At 43.2% G+C, this 18,295-nt stretch overlaps 1 protein-coding gene across 7 annotated transcripts in view; it reads right to left on the bottom strand.

Annotated features, from left to right (window-relative positions):
• FBXL20 (F-box and leucine rich repeat protein 20) overlaps positions 1-18,295 on the bottom strand; it is a 142,296-nt gene that overhangs the window by 41,564 nt on the left and 82,437 nt on the right. The window lies entirely within an intron of this gene.

Below are 18,295 nucleotides of genomic sequence, written 5' to 3'. Positions count from 1 at the left end.
TGTGGCGGTCCGCAACCCTGCTGCGAGCCCACCAAATGCAATAGTACACCCCCCCTCCCCCCCCGCCGAAGGTCTAGGCTTCTTGGGGTGTGCAGCATGGAATTCCCTCAGGAGATTCTTTTCTAGGATACTGGAAGCGGGCTCCAGAGTGCTCTCTTCTGGGCCGTAGACCTCCCAAGAGATAAGTAACTCCCATTCCTTCCCTCGTCCACGGACACTGAGAAAGCAGAGTTGCTTACCTGTAACAGGTGTTATCCCAGGACAGCAGGATGTAGTCCTTATATATGGGAGACCACATCGATGGAGCCCTATCACGAAAAACTTCTGTCAAAGTTTCTAGAAACTTTTGACTGGCCCACTGAGCATGCCCAGCATGCCATGATCCCTGCAGCCACAGGGGTCTCCCTTCATTTCGTTTGTAGCAATAAGTGCGAGCGAAAAAATAAAATAATAAAACAGCAATGGACCAACTCCGTGGGGTGGCGGGTGGGTTTCATGAGGACTACATCCTGCTGCCCTGGGATAACACCTGTTACAGGTAAGCAACTCTGCTTTATCCCAAGACAAGCAGGATGGTAGTCCTCACATATGGGCGATTAACTAGCTACAGACTGACTCACGCTTTAATAAGTCAATGGCACCAAACAAGTGCAACAGGCACAACAACTGGGGTGTCATTAACTAAGATGAGGCAGCCTGAATCACAGCAGGCGGTTGTGAAGGAGTTTGGTATTAAACTGGAAATAGGTTTTTCAAGACAGATTGTCCAAAGGCAGAGTCCTGTCTTCCTTCCTCATCCAAGCAGTAATGAGCTGCAAATGTATGCAGAGAACTCCAAGTCGCAGCTTTGCAGATGTCAGCAATAGGTACTGAACAGTAGTGTGCTATGGATGTTGACATAGCCCTTACTGAGTGCACCTTTACTCGCCCTTGGAGAGGAAGGCCTGCTTTTTCATAGCAGTATTCGATACAGTCTGCTTGCCAGTTGGAGAGAGTTTTTTTGCCCACTGCAACTCCTGGCTTGTTTTTGTCAAAAGAAACCAAGAGTTGGGTGGACTTTCTATGGACTGCAGTGCGTTCTAGGTAAAATGCAAGTGAATGTTCACAGTCCAAGGTGTGTAAAACTCTTTCACCCTGGTGAGAGTGAGGCCTTGGGAAAAAAGTGGGCATGACTATGGATTGGATAAGTTGAAAATCCGATACCACCTTAGGTAGGAATTTGGGGTGAGTGCAGGAACCTTGTGTAGGGTGAGTATGTGACAAGGGCTTGTAACTCACTGACTCTCCTAGCAGAGGTAATGGCTACTAGGAAAAAGTCTTTCCAGGTACGAAATTTTACATCACAGGAATGCAAAGGCTCAAATGGAGATCGCATGAGCCTTGCAAGCACTACATTTAGGTCCCATTCTGTAACCGGTGGTCAAATGGGAGGCTTAAGTTGGAGTAAGCCCCTCATAAATTGACTCACTAGGGATTGCCCCTCATAAATTGACTCACTAGGGATTGCGCTATGATTGGGGCATCCCCTATTCCTTTGTGGTATCCTGCAATGGCATAAGAACATAAGAAAATGCCATACTGGGTCAGACCAAGGGTCCATCAAGCCCAGCATCCTGTTTCCAACAGTGGCCAATCCAGGCTATAAGAACCTGGCAAGTACCCAAAAACTAAGTCTATTCCATGTTACCGTTGCTAGTAATGGCAGTATTATCTAAGTGAACTTAATTAATAGCAAGTAATGGACTTCTCCTCCAAGAACTTATCCAATCCTTTTTTAAACACAGCTATACTAACTGCACTAACCACATCTTCTGGCAACAAATTCCCGAGTTTAATTGTGAGTTGAGTGAAAAAGAACTTTCTCCAATTAGTTTTAAATGTGCCCCATGCTAACTTCATGGAGTGCCCCCTAGTCTTTCTATTATCTGAAAGAGTAAAAAACCGATTCACATCGACCCGTTCTAGACCTCTCATGATTTTAAACACCTCTATCATATCCCCCCTCAGCCGTCTCTTCTCCAAGCTGAAAAGTCCTAACCTCTTTAGTCTTTCCTCATAGGGGAGCTGTTCCATTCCCCTTATTTTGGTAGCCTCTCTCTGTACCTTCTCCATCGCAATCATATCTTTTTTGAGATGCGACGACCAGAATTGTACACAGTATTCAAGGTGTGGTCTCACCATTGAGTGATAGAGGCATTATGACATTTTCTGTTTTATTCACCATTCCCTTTCTAATAATTCCCAACATTCTGTTTGCTTTTTTGACTGCTGCAGCACACTGAACCGACGATTTCAATGTGTTATCCACTATGACGCCTAGCTCTCTTTCTTGGGTAGTAGCACCTAATATGGAACCCAACATTGTGTAACTATAGCACGGGTTATTTTTCCCTATATGCATCACCTTGCACTTACATCGAAACATAGAAATGACGGCAGAAGGCGACCAAACAGCCCATCCAGTCTGCCCAGCAAGCTTTCACACTTTTTATTTCTCACATACTTTATTTATTTATTAAACATTTTTATATACCGGTATTCGTTGTGGACATCATGTCGGTTTACAGTAAACAGGTTAAGTTTGGAAAATTACATTGTAACAGGGAAGTCAAACTGGGGGAGGGGGTAACGAAAGGAAGCTAAGAAAAGATAGTGCAAAAACAAAACAAGGTTCCTCAAGGTGAGGAGATGGAATATAACAAATCGTAGTTCCTCAATATGAGAAAAAAGGGGAGTAGACGTATTGTGGTCTACTTTGGCATGGAGGGCAAGGAGGTAGCTGTGGCCTTGACCCATGCCTCGGAGGAGATAGTCGGAAAGGGAGAGAAGTAGTGATTCAGTGTTAAAGTGTTTCCGGAATCCAAATTGTGCTGGGTGGAGGATCAGATGGTCTTCAAGATAAACCATGAGTTGTGAGTTGACAACTCTTTCCAATAGTTTGACAATGAAGGGGAGGTTGGAGATTGGGCGGAAGTTGGAGGGATCTTTAGGGTCAAGTGAGGGTTTCTTGAGGAGGGGTCTCACTGCTGCGAGCTTGAGTGCATCTGGGACGGACCCATGCGCAATAGAGCAGTTGATGATGTCTGCTATGTCTCTCTTGGCTCTTAGTAACCTTTTTTATTCTATTTCCCTTCCACCCCTGCCATTAATGTAGAGAGCAGTGCATCTAAGTGAAATAGCTTAATTAGTTAGGGGTATTAACCACCGCAATAAGCAAGCTACACCCATGCTTATCTGTTTATCCAGACTATGTAATTCAGTCCTTGTTGATTGTTGCCTGAATATTCATTCCCCCCTGCCGTTGAAGCAGAGAGCCATGCTGGCTATGCATTGAAAGTGAAGTATCAGCTTATTTGGTTTGGGGTAGCAACCGCCATAACAAGCAAGCTACTCCCCACTTTTTTGTGAATGCAAATCCTTTTTTCCACATTTCCTCATTGCCGCTGAAGCTTAGAGCAATGTTGGAGTTGCATTAACCGTGTGTATGTTTATTGAATAAGGGTATTATCACCAGGTAGTAGCCATCGTTCCCGTGAGCCACCCACTCTTCATTCACATCCTCTAGACTTTATGGATCCACAGAGTTTATCCCACGCCCCTTTGAAGTCCTTTTCAGTTTTGGTCTTCACCTCGTCCTCCGGAAGGTCATTCCAGGCATCCACCACCCTCTCTGTGAAGAAATACTTCCTGACATTGGTTCTGAGTCTTCCTCCCTGGAGTTTTAAATCGTGACCCCTGGTTCTGCTGATTTTTTTCCAACGGAAAAGGTTTGTCGTTATCTTTGGATCATTAAAACCTTTCAAGTATCTGAAAGTCTGTATCATATCACCTCTGCCCCTCCTTTCCTCCAGGGTGTACATATTTAGATTCTTCAATCTCTCCTCATAAGTCATTCGATTAAGACCATCCACCTTTTTGGTCCACATTAAATTTCAACTGCCATTTTGATGCCCACTTTTCCAGCCTCACAAGGTCTTCCTGCAATTTATCACAATCTGCTTGTGATTTAACTACTCTGAACAATTTTGTATCATCTGCAAATCTGATTACCTCACTCGTCGTAGTTCTTTCCAGATCATTTATAAATATATTGAAAAGTAAGGGTCCCAATACAGATCCCTGAGGCACTCCACTGCCCACTCCCTTCCACTGAGAAATTGTCCATTTAATCCTACTCTGTTTCCTGTCTTTTAGCCAGTTTGTAATCCATGAAAGGACATCGCCACCTATCCCATGACTTTTTATTTTTCCTAGAAGCCTCTCATGAGGAACTTTATCAAATGCCTTCTGAAAATCCAAGTACACTACATCTACCAGTTCACCTTTATCCACATGTTTATTAACACCTTCAAAAAAGAGAAGCAGATTTGTGAGGCAAGACTTGCCTTGGGTAAAGCCATGCTGACTATGTTCCATTAAACCATGTCTTTCTATATGTTCTGTGATTTTGATGTTTAGAACGCTTTCCACTATTTTTCCTGGCACTGAAGTCAGACTAACTGGTCTGTAGTTTCCCAGATCACCCCTGGAGCCCTTTTTAAATATGGGGGTTACATTAGCTATCCTCCAGTCTTCAGGTGCAATGGATGATTTTAATGATAGGTTACAAATTTTTACTAATAGGTCTGAAATTTCATTTTTTAGTTCTTTCAGAACTCTGGGGTGTATACCATCCGGTCCAGGTGATTTACTACTTTTAAGTTTGTCAATCAGGTCTACCACATCTTTTAGGTTCACTGTGATTTGGTTCAGTCCATCTGAATCATTACCCAAGAAAACCTTCTCCAGTATGGGTACCTCCCCAACATCCTCTTCAGTAAACTACGAAGCAAAGAAATCATTTAATCTTTCCGCGATGGCCTTATCTTCTCTAAGTGCCCCTTTAACCCCTCGATCATCTAATGGTCCAACTGACTCCCTCCCAGGCTTTCTGCTTCAGATATATTTAAAAAAAGGTTTACACTCAGGTGTACACATACAGAAGAAGTCTGGAGACCAGAGTCTGAGAGGTGCCATAGATAGTCTAATAGAGATGGAGTGGAGCAGGAGAAAGGGTCAATACTTTGAGTGCACTACGTAGTAAATCTAGTCCACTTGGAACGGTAAGATTTACATGTGAAAAGCTTTCGTGAAGCTACGAGAACCTGAGAGACTTGAGTTGAAAGACTGAACGATCGTAAGATCAAGCTTTCAACATCCAAGCCATCAAGGCAAGGGTTTGCAGGTTCGGATGGCGCAACCTGCCTTGGTTCTGAGTTATGAGAGTGGGCACTGTGCCCAGACGAATTGGTTCTCTGATCGACAGATCTAGAAGTATGGGGAACCATTCTTGTCGAAGCCAATAGGGGGCTATAAAAATCATGGCCCCTCTGTCCTGCTGTAGCTTCATGAGAGTTTTGGCTATGAGAGGAATCAGAGGATACGCATATAGAAGTCCTTTGTTCCAGGGGTGAGCAAAGGCATCCCTGGAGAACGTTTGCCAATGGCTGTGGAGGGAGCGGAACCTTTCCACTAAGTGGTTCATTTTGGATGCAAAGAGGTCGATGGTTGGGCGACCCCAGTGTTGAAAGATTTTGCTCGCTACACAGGGATCCAGAGACCATTCGTGGGGATGGAAATGTTGACTAGGATTGTCAGCTAGGACATTTTGTATGCCTGCTAGGTAAGTGGCCCTGAGATGCATGGAGTGAGTCAGGGCCCAGGCCCAAATCTGCATTGTTTCTTGACATAGCAGATAGAAGCCTGTGCCTCCCTGTTTGTTGATGTACCACATTGCTACTGTGTTGTCCATTTGTATCAGCACAGTCTTGTGTGAGAGGCAGTCTTTGAAGGCATAAAGGTCATATCTTATCGCTCGAAGTTCCAAAAAGTTGATTTGACAATTTTTTTCGAGCAGAGTCCAAGTACCTTGTGTTTGAAGGTTGTTGACGTGAGCTCCCCATCCCAAGTTGGATGCATCTGTGGTCAATGTGACTTGAGGAGTCGGTTGCTGGAATGGTAGACCAGTCCGTAAGGCAGGCTGGTTAGTCCACCAGTGGAGTGAGAGATGTAACTGGTGGGTGACCCCTATCAGAGACGAAAGTGGCTGAATAGCTTGGATCCACTGAAATTTCAAAGTCCATTGAATCCTTCTCATGGCTAACTTTGCCATAGGGGTCACGTGGGCTGTAGACACCATGTGGCCCAGTAGCGTAAGAAATTGATGGGCAGAGGCGAACTTGCAGCTGATCAGAGAGTTTGCCAGATTCGCTAGATTGATCGCACGGTCACTTGGAAGAAAAGCTTTTGCAACTGTGGTGTCGAGGTCTGCTCCAATGAAAGTGAGGAGCTGAGACTGGTTCATATGTGATTTTTGATAGTTGATCAGGAATCCCAGGGAATGCAACAGGCTTATGGTGCTCTCCAAGGCAGCAAGAGTTCCCTGTCTGGATGGACTCCTGATGAGCCAATCATCTAAGTAGGGAAAAACATGAATGCTGTTTTTTCTTAGATGTGCAGTAGCTATTGCTAGGCATTTTGTGAACACCTGAGGTGCTGAGGCTAATCCGAATGGTAGGACTCTGTATTGGAAATGATTTTGTCCCACTACGAATCTTAATATTTTCGATGTTTTGGGGAAATGGGTATGTGAGCGTAAGCATCTTGAAGATCCACAGAACAGAGCCAATCTCCTTGGTGAAGTAAGGTAAGGATGGTCCCAAGGGAGACCATCCGGAACTTTTCTTTTTGAAGAAATTTGTTGAGATTGCGGAGGTCTAGTATGGGGCAGAGACCTCCTGTTTTCTTTGGAATTAGGAAATAGCGGGAGTAGAACCCTCTGCCTTGTTGAGACCGGGGAATGGGTTTGACAGCCCTGGTAATCAGCAGGGTGGAGAGTTGTAGCCAAAGTCGAGATGTTATGACGTTGGCTGCGCACAGTGGAATGGGTGGGGAAACCGGGGGTATCGTGGTGAATTTGAGACGGTATCCCCGGTTCAGGATGGCTAACACCCATTGATCTGTGGTAATGAGGTTCCAGTGGTGTATGAATTAATGGACCCGACCTCCCACAGGCAAGTCGGGTCTGAAAATGATGGAGAAGCTTCTGCTCTCTGGAAATTTTTTCAAAAACCGGATGCTGGTCCTGTTTGCGGGGGTGGCTGAGTTTTTGTCTGTTTCGGTTGACGTGGAAGTCCTCTTTGAGGTGGTCGGAAAGGACGTGCACTGGATGCAGGTGGGTAGTACCTACAAGGCCGATAGAAGGGTCTTCTGGTATCCCTTCTTGCAGGCTTACACGCCGAGGATGGTAGGTCAGATGGCAACTTGTAAAGCTGGCGGAGTGTCTCCTGGTGTTCTTTTAATTAGGAGACAGTATCTTGAATCTTTTCTCTGAAGAGATTGTCTCCGGTGCATGGGAGATCTGCTAGTCTTCCCTGTACATCTGACCTTAGATCTGAAGCCTTTAGCCAAGCCCATCTTCGTGCGCTGATCCCAGCAGCTGACATACGGGAAGATGTTTCAAAAGAGTCATACGCTGCTCGTACTTCGGTGCTTGCCTGACTCCAGACTTTTTTGAATAAGGGCGTTGAGTGTTACTTGCTGCTGCTGAGGAAGATTATCAGCTATGTCCTGTACTTGCTTCCACAAATTTCTTTGATATTGCGTCATATATTTTCAACCTAGTTCTATTTTCAACTTGGTTCTAAATAAAAACAAAACTGAAATCCTCATTATAACTCCGGAAAACTATACCCCTTCCTCACATTCTAACACTAATCAACATCCGGTCACCACAGGGCTCTCCACCACACAACAAGTTAGAGATCTGGGAGTCATCATAGACAACAGACTCAGTCTCAACAAATTCGTCAACAACACAACAAAAGAATGTTTCTTTAAACTTCAAACATTAAAGAAACTCAAACCTCTCCTCCTATACAGAGACTTCCGCATGGTTTTACAAGCCATCATACTCCCAAAGCTGGATTATTGTAACTCTCTCCTCCTAGGCCTTCCAGCATGTACCATCAAACCACTTCAGATGGTCCTGAACGCCTCTGCAAGAATTCTATCAAATGCTAAAAAGAGAGATCATATCACCCCAATTCTCCACCATCTCCACTGGCTTCCAATTAAATACAGGATCCAGTTCAAGTCTTTAATGATGATACATAAGGCCTTACACAACATCGCACCTCTCAACCTAACATTCCAAATCCAATTACACACATCTGTGAAACCAACCAGAAGCGCCTATCAGAACAGACTAATCACACAACCTATGAAATCCGTTCTGAGGAAACGTGCATTATCCACAGCAGGCCCTTCACTTTGGAACTCGCTCCCTCCAGACCTTCGTTTAGAACCATGCCACTCTACATTTAAAGGGAAACTTAAGACTTGGCTTTTCAAACAAGCTTTCCCCTAGAGCCAAGAACACGAAGAAAAGTCTTTTCAAGCCCACAACGAGTTATTCAGATCTATTTTTTTCTTCCTTTGTTAATCAGAAATTTACACATGCTGACTTCAATGTAAAACTTATTACTTTGTTTTTGTTCAATGTAAAACTTCTTTTATTCTGTTCTATGTAAACCGCTATTTGTAGCGATAGTTACTGTTCTTTGTGAACCGGGGTGATATGTATATTATACAGGAACCTCCGGTATATAAATTAATTTAAATAAATTTAAATAAATATATAATTGATATGCCGCAATACGGGACACGAGCATAGACCCTTGAAAGACTTTTCTTCCTAACCCATCCAGAAATTTTTGCTCTTTTCCTGGAGGGGCAGATGAGTGAGGCTTTTGCTTTCTTGCTTTTTTCTGTGCTGATTCCACCACAACTGACTGGTGGGACAGTTGTGGTTTCTGAAAACCTGGTGTATGTTGGACCAGGTATGTTGCGTCCGTCCATCTGTTAACAGATAGTACAAAACAGGGATGCTCCCAGAGGCAGTGCTGGAGATCAAGGATTGGTGTAGCCATGACTTCCTTAGGTGCATCTACAAACTGGAGGACTTCCAATGACTTATGTCTGGTGTCCTCTTCTGTGACCAGCTCGAAGGGAATAGTATCAGCCATCTCCTTAATGAAATTTTCAAAAGAAAAGTCCTCTGGTGGGGACTTCCTTCTTTCTTTTGGTGGAGAAGGCTCAGATACAAGGTCTTCTGTATCTGTGTCTGTATCAACGTCTTCCCAAGGACTGTAATGGGGTGGAAAATGGGACCCCAGTGGATCTAGAGTGTCCTGTGGAAGAGGATGCTTTGGCATCGATGTAGTTTTGGGTGGTTTCCCAAGAATATGCTTTGGCATCGATGGAGGTAAAAGGCATCAATGGGAATAGACGGCCCGCATCGTCCGATGGACCAGGCTGAGAGGGCATCGACAGACCAAGAAGCGTATTGAAAGCATCGATGGTCCCCTTCAACTTCTTCCGATGAACCTGGAATGGATATAGTTGGAGTCATCGGAGGATCCTTTGGCATCGATGGTATGGATGGAGTCATCGGAGGATCCATCAACGGTGACGGTGCAGGCAGTGGGAAGGCACCGATTAAGGCATTGAGTCTGCTGAGCAGAGGTGCCAGAACTAACGGCTCCGATGTTGGTGCCGACGTCAGGATTGGCATCAGTGTCAGTGGAGGCTGCAATTTTTTTTAAACACCTCAATGACTGCCTGTTGGATCATGGAACTCACTTCTTCCCTGGAAACTGGGACTGGGCCCACTGTCACAAAAGGCGGCAAGACTGGCGCTAATGGCTTTTCCACATTTGGATGTGGTGGCACAGACTCCAACACAGATCACGGTGGAGAGCACCTCGGTGTCTCAGGTACAGAGGGGCATAACGACTCTTGTACCCGGACTCACTTCGCTATCGGCTCGATGGCCATTGATGCCGTTGCGGTAACAGATTCTCCTGTTGGATGATGATGGTGTCGCTTCTCCTGATGCTCCTTAGTAGATATAGTCTATCTCCACATAGAGAAATCTAAACTTTTTCCATTAATGTGCAATAATATTTATTCATGAATCTGCAAACAGTTACAAGGTTAAAATCAACAAAAAACAATCACTCCCATTCATACCTTTAAAACCAACACACCACTGACACATTGAAGTTTATACATTTCAAAAGTGCAAAAATGCATCAAAAAATATTATTATTTGTATAATAGAAACACTTTTCTTCATCCAGTTTCCAATCTTTATAATGAAGTACACATACAGTGTACTCCCGATAATTTTCTTCTAAGCGTCCTTCACAATTCGATTAACTTAAAGGGTTGCTTGTTTCCTTCACCATCCGCATCTCCAGTCCAACAACGGATCCTTGTTTCGCCCCCCTACAAGAGGGCTTCCTCAGGGACAAACTATAAATTCACGGGATATGACCTATAATAAATCACCAAAATAATGCCCACATGATTATAAAATTATTTTTTTAACAATTTCTCCAATTTTTATATCAAGAGCGCACAATTCTCATAACGCTCAAGTCTATAATTTTCACCCAAACAGGAACTCACCTCTCAACTAGATCTTACAATTTCAATCCAAAATGAATCTATTCTCAACGTAAACTGCTTAGAAACTTGTTTATTGAAAACCTATAATAAAAAAACAATTTTGAAGAGTGAATAAGAGCTGTTGCCTAAACCAAAAAGGATAAATTTATACCACAACTCTGAAACAAATACATCCTACCTTCAAACCAGAGGTAAACGCTCTCCCACAACGAACCAACCTGAAGTGTCACAAAAACGTAATGACTTAAAAGAATTACTCAAATACTTATATATCCAAGTCCCCACCTCCTAAATTTCAAAACATCCAATCCCATCAAGATCTCAGACTCTACTCCTCCTTACTTCGAAAAAGCTTCCCATTCAATGGGTCCGTTAAGGCCCCTAGGGGCCACCGTACCCCATTGAAAAATCATACGTTGTTCAAGGCGATGTAATATTGCAGACAAATCTCCTCCTAATGTCAGTTTTACTTGTTTTAATACCACAAACTTTAAATCATCTACTGTATGCTTTTCTTTTGACCAATGTTCAACCAATGGAACCGATGTTTTGCCAGACATAATCCGACTACGATGTTCTATGATACGGACTTTCACCTTTCTACATGTTTGTCCGATGTACAGCATCTTACACGGGCAAATTATTGCATAAATGACTCCACTCGAGTCACAAGAAAAACGTCCCAATATTTTATAAGGGTATCTTAAACAAGGAAGGGATAACTCTTTTATCTGTAAAGCGTGATTACAAACAGAGCAACCTCCACACGGAACTTGACCCCACTCATTCTCATCCTTATTCTCATCCCTGCACCCAACACTAGATTTCCGCAATAAATTACCTAAATTCTGACGTTTCAACATTGCAAAAATTGGTTTCTCAGAAAATGCCGACACAGAAGACAATAATTGCCAATGGTTCAAAATACTTTGTTTTATCTCTGATGTTCTGGAAGAGTAGGGTATGGCACACACCACTCTGGATAATTTAGTTTTCTTGTTTTGAATTAAAAGATTCTCTCTGTTTGCATAAAGGGCTCTCTTATAAGCCCTCTTTACAACACCAGATTCATAACCCCGAGCCAAAAAACGCTCTATCAACAAAGAAGATTGATTCTTAAATTCCTGGGTAGTTGTACATATCCTTCTATACCGTAAAAATTGTCCAATCGGTATATTCTGTCTCAACTGTCTCGGATGGAAACTTTTAAAATGAAGTAAGTGTTCCTATCAGTGTTTTTACGGTATACAGTTGTAACCAATCTATCATCATATTTATGTACAATCATATCCAAAAAGCTAATTTTACAAGCATCCCATACATATGTAAATTTCAAATTGGGGTCAGAGCCATTTAATTCATCCAAAAACAGTTGTAACTCTGCAACAGTCCCCTTCCAAATAAAAAACACATCGTCAATAAAACGTTTCCACATTATTACTTTTGAAAACCACTGAGATCGATAGACTATTTTCTCTTCAAAAAAGGACACATATAAACATGCCGTGCTAGGGGCGACAGGGGACCCCATGGGGATTCCTTTCGTCTGTAGATAAGTACATGACTCAAAACTAAAGACATTACAGGTTAATACAATTTCTGTAAGCTGTAACAAGAACTGTAATTCGTTGGCAGTAATATCTGATTGCATCAAGAAGCTCTTAATAACCTTAAAGGCTTCCCCTTGGGGGATATTCGTATATAACGAAACAATGTCTGCCTTTACTAATATCCATTCACTACCAAAAACCTGTAACTCTGAAATTTTATTAATAAAGTCAGTGGAGTCTTTTACATAAGATACAATTTTTTCCACATATACTTGCAAGAAGGAATCAATAAACTTAGCCAAAGGCTCTAAAACAGTCCCATATTTGCCACGATTGGTCTCCCAGGTGGGTTACCAGCGTCTTGTGAATCTTAGGTAAAATGTAAAAATGTGCCCTTTTGGGAAACGCCACATACAAATACCGGAATTCCTTCTGGGATATTATTCTATGTCTAAAGGCAGACTCCAATATTTCCCTAATTCGATCCTCCACTGACAAAACCCAACTGTCATCAGTATGAACATAGTATTCTTGATCACTCAATTGTCGCAGAACCTCTCGATTATAATCCACCCGATTCATTATAACAATCCCACCCCCTTTATCGGCCGATGTGACCACTATCGAATTGTCTGTTCTTAAAGTCTGTAAAGCTGCCCATTCACCTTTAGTTAAATTATAGGAAATAAATTCATTAACTTTCTCCATATCCTCTAAATCCTTCCAAACAAGCATCTGAAATGCTTGTAAGAGAGGACTGGTGGGTATGGGGGGAGTCCAAGTAGATGGCTTATATAACTTATTACTTTTTTCCTCACTATCATCATTATCCTCGACAGATCGCTCTCGTTCCGAAAAAAACTCCCTGAGATGTAACCGCCTAAAATAGTTTTTCAGTTCAATCCGTGTTTGCATGGCATCATGTTTGCACGTAGGAACGAAAGAAAAACCTTTGTTCAGGACTTGAATCATTTCAGGAGAAAGTGACTTTGATGACAAATTAAATACCACATTAGAATTAGTACTATTCAGGTCTCTAATTTTATTCACTTGCGTAGATTGTAACTCATATTGCTGGATTTGTTTTTTTGAAACCGGGACTCCTGCCCATCCTTTTTGCCCCGTTGTCTTTGTTCTAAAAAATTCGAACGTTTACCTTTCTCAGACTTATCACTCAAATCCTCATCCTGATCCTTAAATTTAACTTGACGCTTATCTTTTTGTTGTTTCTTAGAGCTATCTCTCTCATCATTGGACTCATCCGATGATGAAAAATCTCCTCTACCCTTACGAGTCCTCCTCTGTACCTGCATCCAAGGGTATACATATCCAGTGGTATAATCTTTTTCATCCCTCTGGAATTTACTAATCTTAAATTTTTTAGTTTCATTCACATAACTATCCAGTTGTTCCTGTAACTCACTAATTTGTTCATCCAGAACTTCTTTGGGAAACTCATTCTTAATTTTTTCCAATTCTATTTCTACCTCCTGCCGCATCTCTTGCATTTTCATTTTCGTATTCTCCACAATCAGGACCATAAGATCATATGAACATTTGTTCAGAATTGAATTCCACTTCTGAACAAACTCATCGTCTTCAACAAATAATGAAGGTTCCTTATGAATACATAAACCTCGTGGTATACGTTTAACAAGGCAATACTCAGCAAGAGTTGCAGCATGGAGTTCCATTCTAATCATTTTTTTCTTGTTTTTCATATAATTTTCCCAACTACCTGTTTTTTCAATTACAGGAGGTATATCAAATAATCTAAATCCAGATAAAATATCTGTAGCAGCTTGCTCAGTGTAAGACAACATATGCTCCATATTATTTCCCCCAAAAAACGATAACCTATGGTAAACAACACCTAGGGAGTATACAATCAGTATTTTCTCTAGAACATCATACTCTATCTCCACATAGAGAAATCTAAACTTTTTCCATTAATGTGCAATAATATTTATTCATGAATCTGTAAACAGTTACACAGTTAAAATCAACAAAAAACAATCACTCCCATTCATACCTTTAAAACCAACACACCACTGACACATTGAAGTTTATACAATATTTCAAAAGTGCAAAAATGCATCAAAAAATATTATTATTTGTATAATAGAAACACTTTTCTTCATCCAGTTTCCAATCTTTATAATGAAGTACACATACAGTGTACTCCCGATAATTTTCTTCTAAGCGTCCTTCACAATTCGATTAACTTAAAGGGTTGCTTGTTTCCTTCACCATCCGCATCTCCAGTCCAACAACGGATCCTTGTTTCGCCCCCCTACAAGAGGGCTTCCTCAGGGACAAACTATAAATTCACGGGATATGACCTATAATAAATCACCAAAATAGATCCCGTGGGAGCATCAAGGCCCTGCAGATATGCTGTGTGCATCAAGAGGATAAACTCCGGGGAAAACCCCGGTCTACCCGAGGGGGTCTCCGAGGGGGGGGGCCCCGGGGAACCCTGCCCCTGCAGGACTGTCTCCGGGTCCGATTCCGGAAGCAAGAGTGGAGGAGAGCCCTCTGCATCCCCGGCCCCCAGCGCTGCCTGTTCCCCTTCAGGGCGCATAGTATGTAAGATGGCCGCCGTTCCCGCCAGGAATGGGGGAGGGGCCGGCCCACGCCGCCCGGGCAAGCCTGCCAAACGAGGGAAATCATGGAGGCACCTCGCACAGATGCCCTCCCTCGAAATCCGCAAGCCTGGCTCGCCGCAGGCAGAGCAGCGCGCTGGCCGCGGCATCGGAGCCGTCAGTAAGAACAGCCCCGGCAGGCAAAAAAAAACCACCCGGCAGAGCCTCGGGGGGGGGGGGGGGGAGGGGGGGGGGGCGCCGAGAGAGGGAGCGCCGCTGCGGGGGGGCCCGGACGGCCTGCACAACCCGCCGAAAACGAAACGGCACCGCGGGGGGGCCTTCCTGGCCGCGCGAACCGCCAACGACGATCTCCCTGCCTGCCTCCGCAGCCCACGAGGAGCCGCGAAAATGGCCGCGGGCGAGAGAGAGAATGCGGAGAGGCCGGTCCTACTGGCCTCCGCGAGCCCCTCCGTCGAAGAAAAGCTGCAAGGAAAAAGCAAAAACAACACTGCACTTACCCCGCTCGCAAGGAGAGAAGAAGGAGAGAGCAAACAAACACAGAGGGAAGCCACGCCTCCCAATTAGAACCCTCTAACTCCTTTTTTTTTTTTTTTTTTTAAACAAAACTTGATCCAAAAAGAAGTAGGCAGAGAGAAAAACAAAATCAGATAAGAAATACAAGAAATGCCTAAGGTAATCGGGAGCAACCCGGATTCCCTACTCGCATCTGCTGGAGTCAGAAGATACTGAACTCCTGCAGAGGGGGTAGTAGTACTCATGGTGACGCCCCCTCAAAGCTTTGACTGACTCCATCTGCTGGATTGGGGACATAACCCACTGTCTGGACTGATCCAGGTACGTACAGGGAACTGGTAAATTTACATACTCTTACCCACCCCTCTGTTTTTTTATTTTTTGGAGACGGCAGCCCTCCATCCTTCCGCTCCGTGAAGGTGGAACACTGACCACTGGCATCCCGCTCCGTGAATGCCTCTGTGGCTACTGCCACTCCGTGCAGTGTTCTGCCGCCTCCTCCCACCCCTGGCTATGCAAAGTCCTTGGTGCTCCGCTCCTCCCCTTCCCCCGACACCAAAACTTCCCTTCTATGCAGCGACAAATCTCTTTATGCACCGGTGAGGACCCTGCGTCCGCTATTTTTCGTGGCTGTGACAACTCCCCCCCCCCCCACAACAAGTCCTATAATTTGGGCTGCTGCTTCTCCCTTTTGCTGCAACAGGTCTAAGGCGATCTCTAGCTCAGCCTTTCTGCGCACTTCAGCAGCGGCTTACTGTTCTTCTATTCTGAGCCCTATCTTGAGGGCTGCTGCTTGTTCGGCATAGTGTATGCGAGCCACCCCCTCTTCATTCACGTCCTCTAGACTTGATGGATCCATAGTGTTTATCACTCGCCCCTTTGAAGTCCTTCACAGTTCTGGTCTTCACCACTTCCTCCGGAAGGGCATTCCAGGCATCCACCACTCTCTCCGTGAAGGCTCTAATTTTCTATGCAATGAATTGCATTTAATAGATATCTGGAGAGCATTGCACCCTGGGGAACAGGACTTCACTTTTTTCTCTCATCCTCATGGGTCTTATTCCCGTTTAGATTATTTTTTAATATCGGAGTTCCTGTTCCCCAGGGTGTCAGCTGCTACCATAGGTACTTTTGCCCTATCAGATCATACACCGATATCAGTTACAATATTGTTTGGTCATAATCCAAAACCCCAATATTCTTGGCGTATGTCTCCAGGATTATTCTTGGATAAAGAGTTCTCTCGTTTCCTTACTGATCGTTGGGAAGAATATATGCTTATGAACAATACTACTGATGTTGCACCCTGGGTCTTATGGGAGGCTGGAAAGGTAGTTATGCGAGGACATATCATAGCATATGTTGCTATTCAAAATAAGAAGCGTAACACGGCAATTCTTAAATTGACTGGGGAATTGAAACAAGCATAGTTTAGACATATTAAGGCAATGACGGAATCTAGTAAACGTGAAGTAAATGAACTGAGGGAAAGTCTGCAGGCGCTTTTGTTTCAACGGGCATCCAAGTCTATGAAATATTACAAATATCAATTATATAGATTCAGTAATCGTCCCAGTAAACTATTGGCTAGTCTGATCAGAGCACGTGGCCCCAAATCTTTTATTACTAGTATTAAAGATAATAAAGGGACCAGTCAGACATCTTTAGTTGCTATTGCAGATCGTTTCTTGGAGTATTATAGTGAACTTTATAGAAAGAAGCATAGCCATCTTTCATATAGGGAGTCTTTCTTTTCTAATCTTCCTTGGCCACAATTTACTGAGTCTCAGCTACTCGCGTTAAACAAGCCTATAACCGATTCTGAAATTCATGCCATTATACATGGTCTTAAGTTGGGTACAGCTGCTGGCCCAGATGGCTTTGGGCCTGAATTCTATAAGATTTTGAAATTCCACATTTTACCTGTATTAAAGTCATACTTTAATAGTTTAGTTCAGGGAGCCTCAATTACTCCTGGTGAAAATCAATCTACTATTGTGTTACTCCCCAAACCTGGGAAGGATTTACAAGAAGTGGGCTCATATAGGCCTATCTCTCTAATAAATGGGGATTTAAAAATTCTGGCAGCTTTGCTGGCAGCTAGATTGAGTCTCCTTTTGCCCTCAGTTATCCATGGTGATCAAACAGGCTTTATTAAAGGGCAGCAAGGTGTTAAAAATGTAAGACGGTTGATTGGACTTTTAAATTTTCACCCTAAGGTGGAGGCCCTGGTGTTGAGTTTAGATGCAGAAAAGGCCTTTGATTCTCTTTCGTGGGATTATCTGTTTTGGTCACTGCAATCTTATGGTATATCAGGCCCCTTTTTATCTTGGTTAGGTGCCCTGTATGCTAGTCCTAGTGCAAGGTTACTTATTAATGGTACCCTTTCTGAATCCTTTTCTATTTTATGTGGGGTACGTCAAGGGTGTCCTTTGTCTCCACTTCTATTTGTTTTGGCCCTGGAACCCCTGGCTATTAAGTTGCACTTAGAGGATGGGTTTAGCGGTATCAGTATTGGTCGTCAACAAATGAAATTAGCAATGTTCGCAGATGATATCTTGCTATTTGTGGGTAAAGCTAGGACTAGTATACCTGTTATTATTCAATGTTTTAAGATTTTTCAATCTATTTCGGGCCTTACCATTAATTTTACTAAATTGGAAGTACTTGCCCTTGATCCTGGTGTGCAAAGTCAGTGGCCTGGATTGTTCCCTTTTAAGTGGGCTCCAAATAAAATGAAATATCTGGGGGTTTGGATTTCTCGAGATCCTCTGGATTTATATTAACTTAATATAAAAACCACACTGATAGAATTGGATGCCCAACTAAAGGCTTGGCACTCATTACCTCTTTCTCTCTTTGGTAGATGCGCTCTTCTTAAAATGGTCATTATGCCTAAGTTACTTTATAAATTACATATGTTGCCTTGTTGGATAACTAGCAAGGATGTAAGGTGGTTGCAATCTTCCTTCCAAAAATTTATTTGGGTTGGGAAAAAAGCGAGGTTACGATATCAGTTAATGTCTCAACGGGGGAAGGAGGCCTTGGCTTGCCGGATATTAGGTTATACAATGTGGCATGCCAACTCCGTTATGTAGGAGAGTGGATCCTTGA

This window comes from Rhinatrema bivittatum, chromosome 12 (genome assembly GCF_901001135.1).
Source record: "Rhinatrema bivittatum chromosome 12, aRhiBiv1.1, whole genome shotgun sequence".
Taxonomy (NCBI): Eukaryota; Metazoa; Chordata; class Amphibia; order Gymnophiona; family Rhinatrematidae; genus Rhinatrema; species Rhinatrema bivittatum.
Note: the sequence above shows the minus strand (reverse complement) of the source record. Positions and strands in the feature narration are given on the sequence as shown.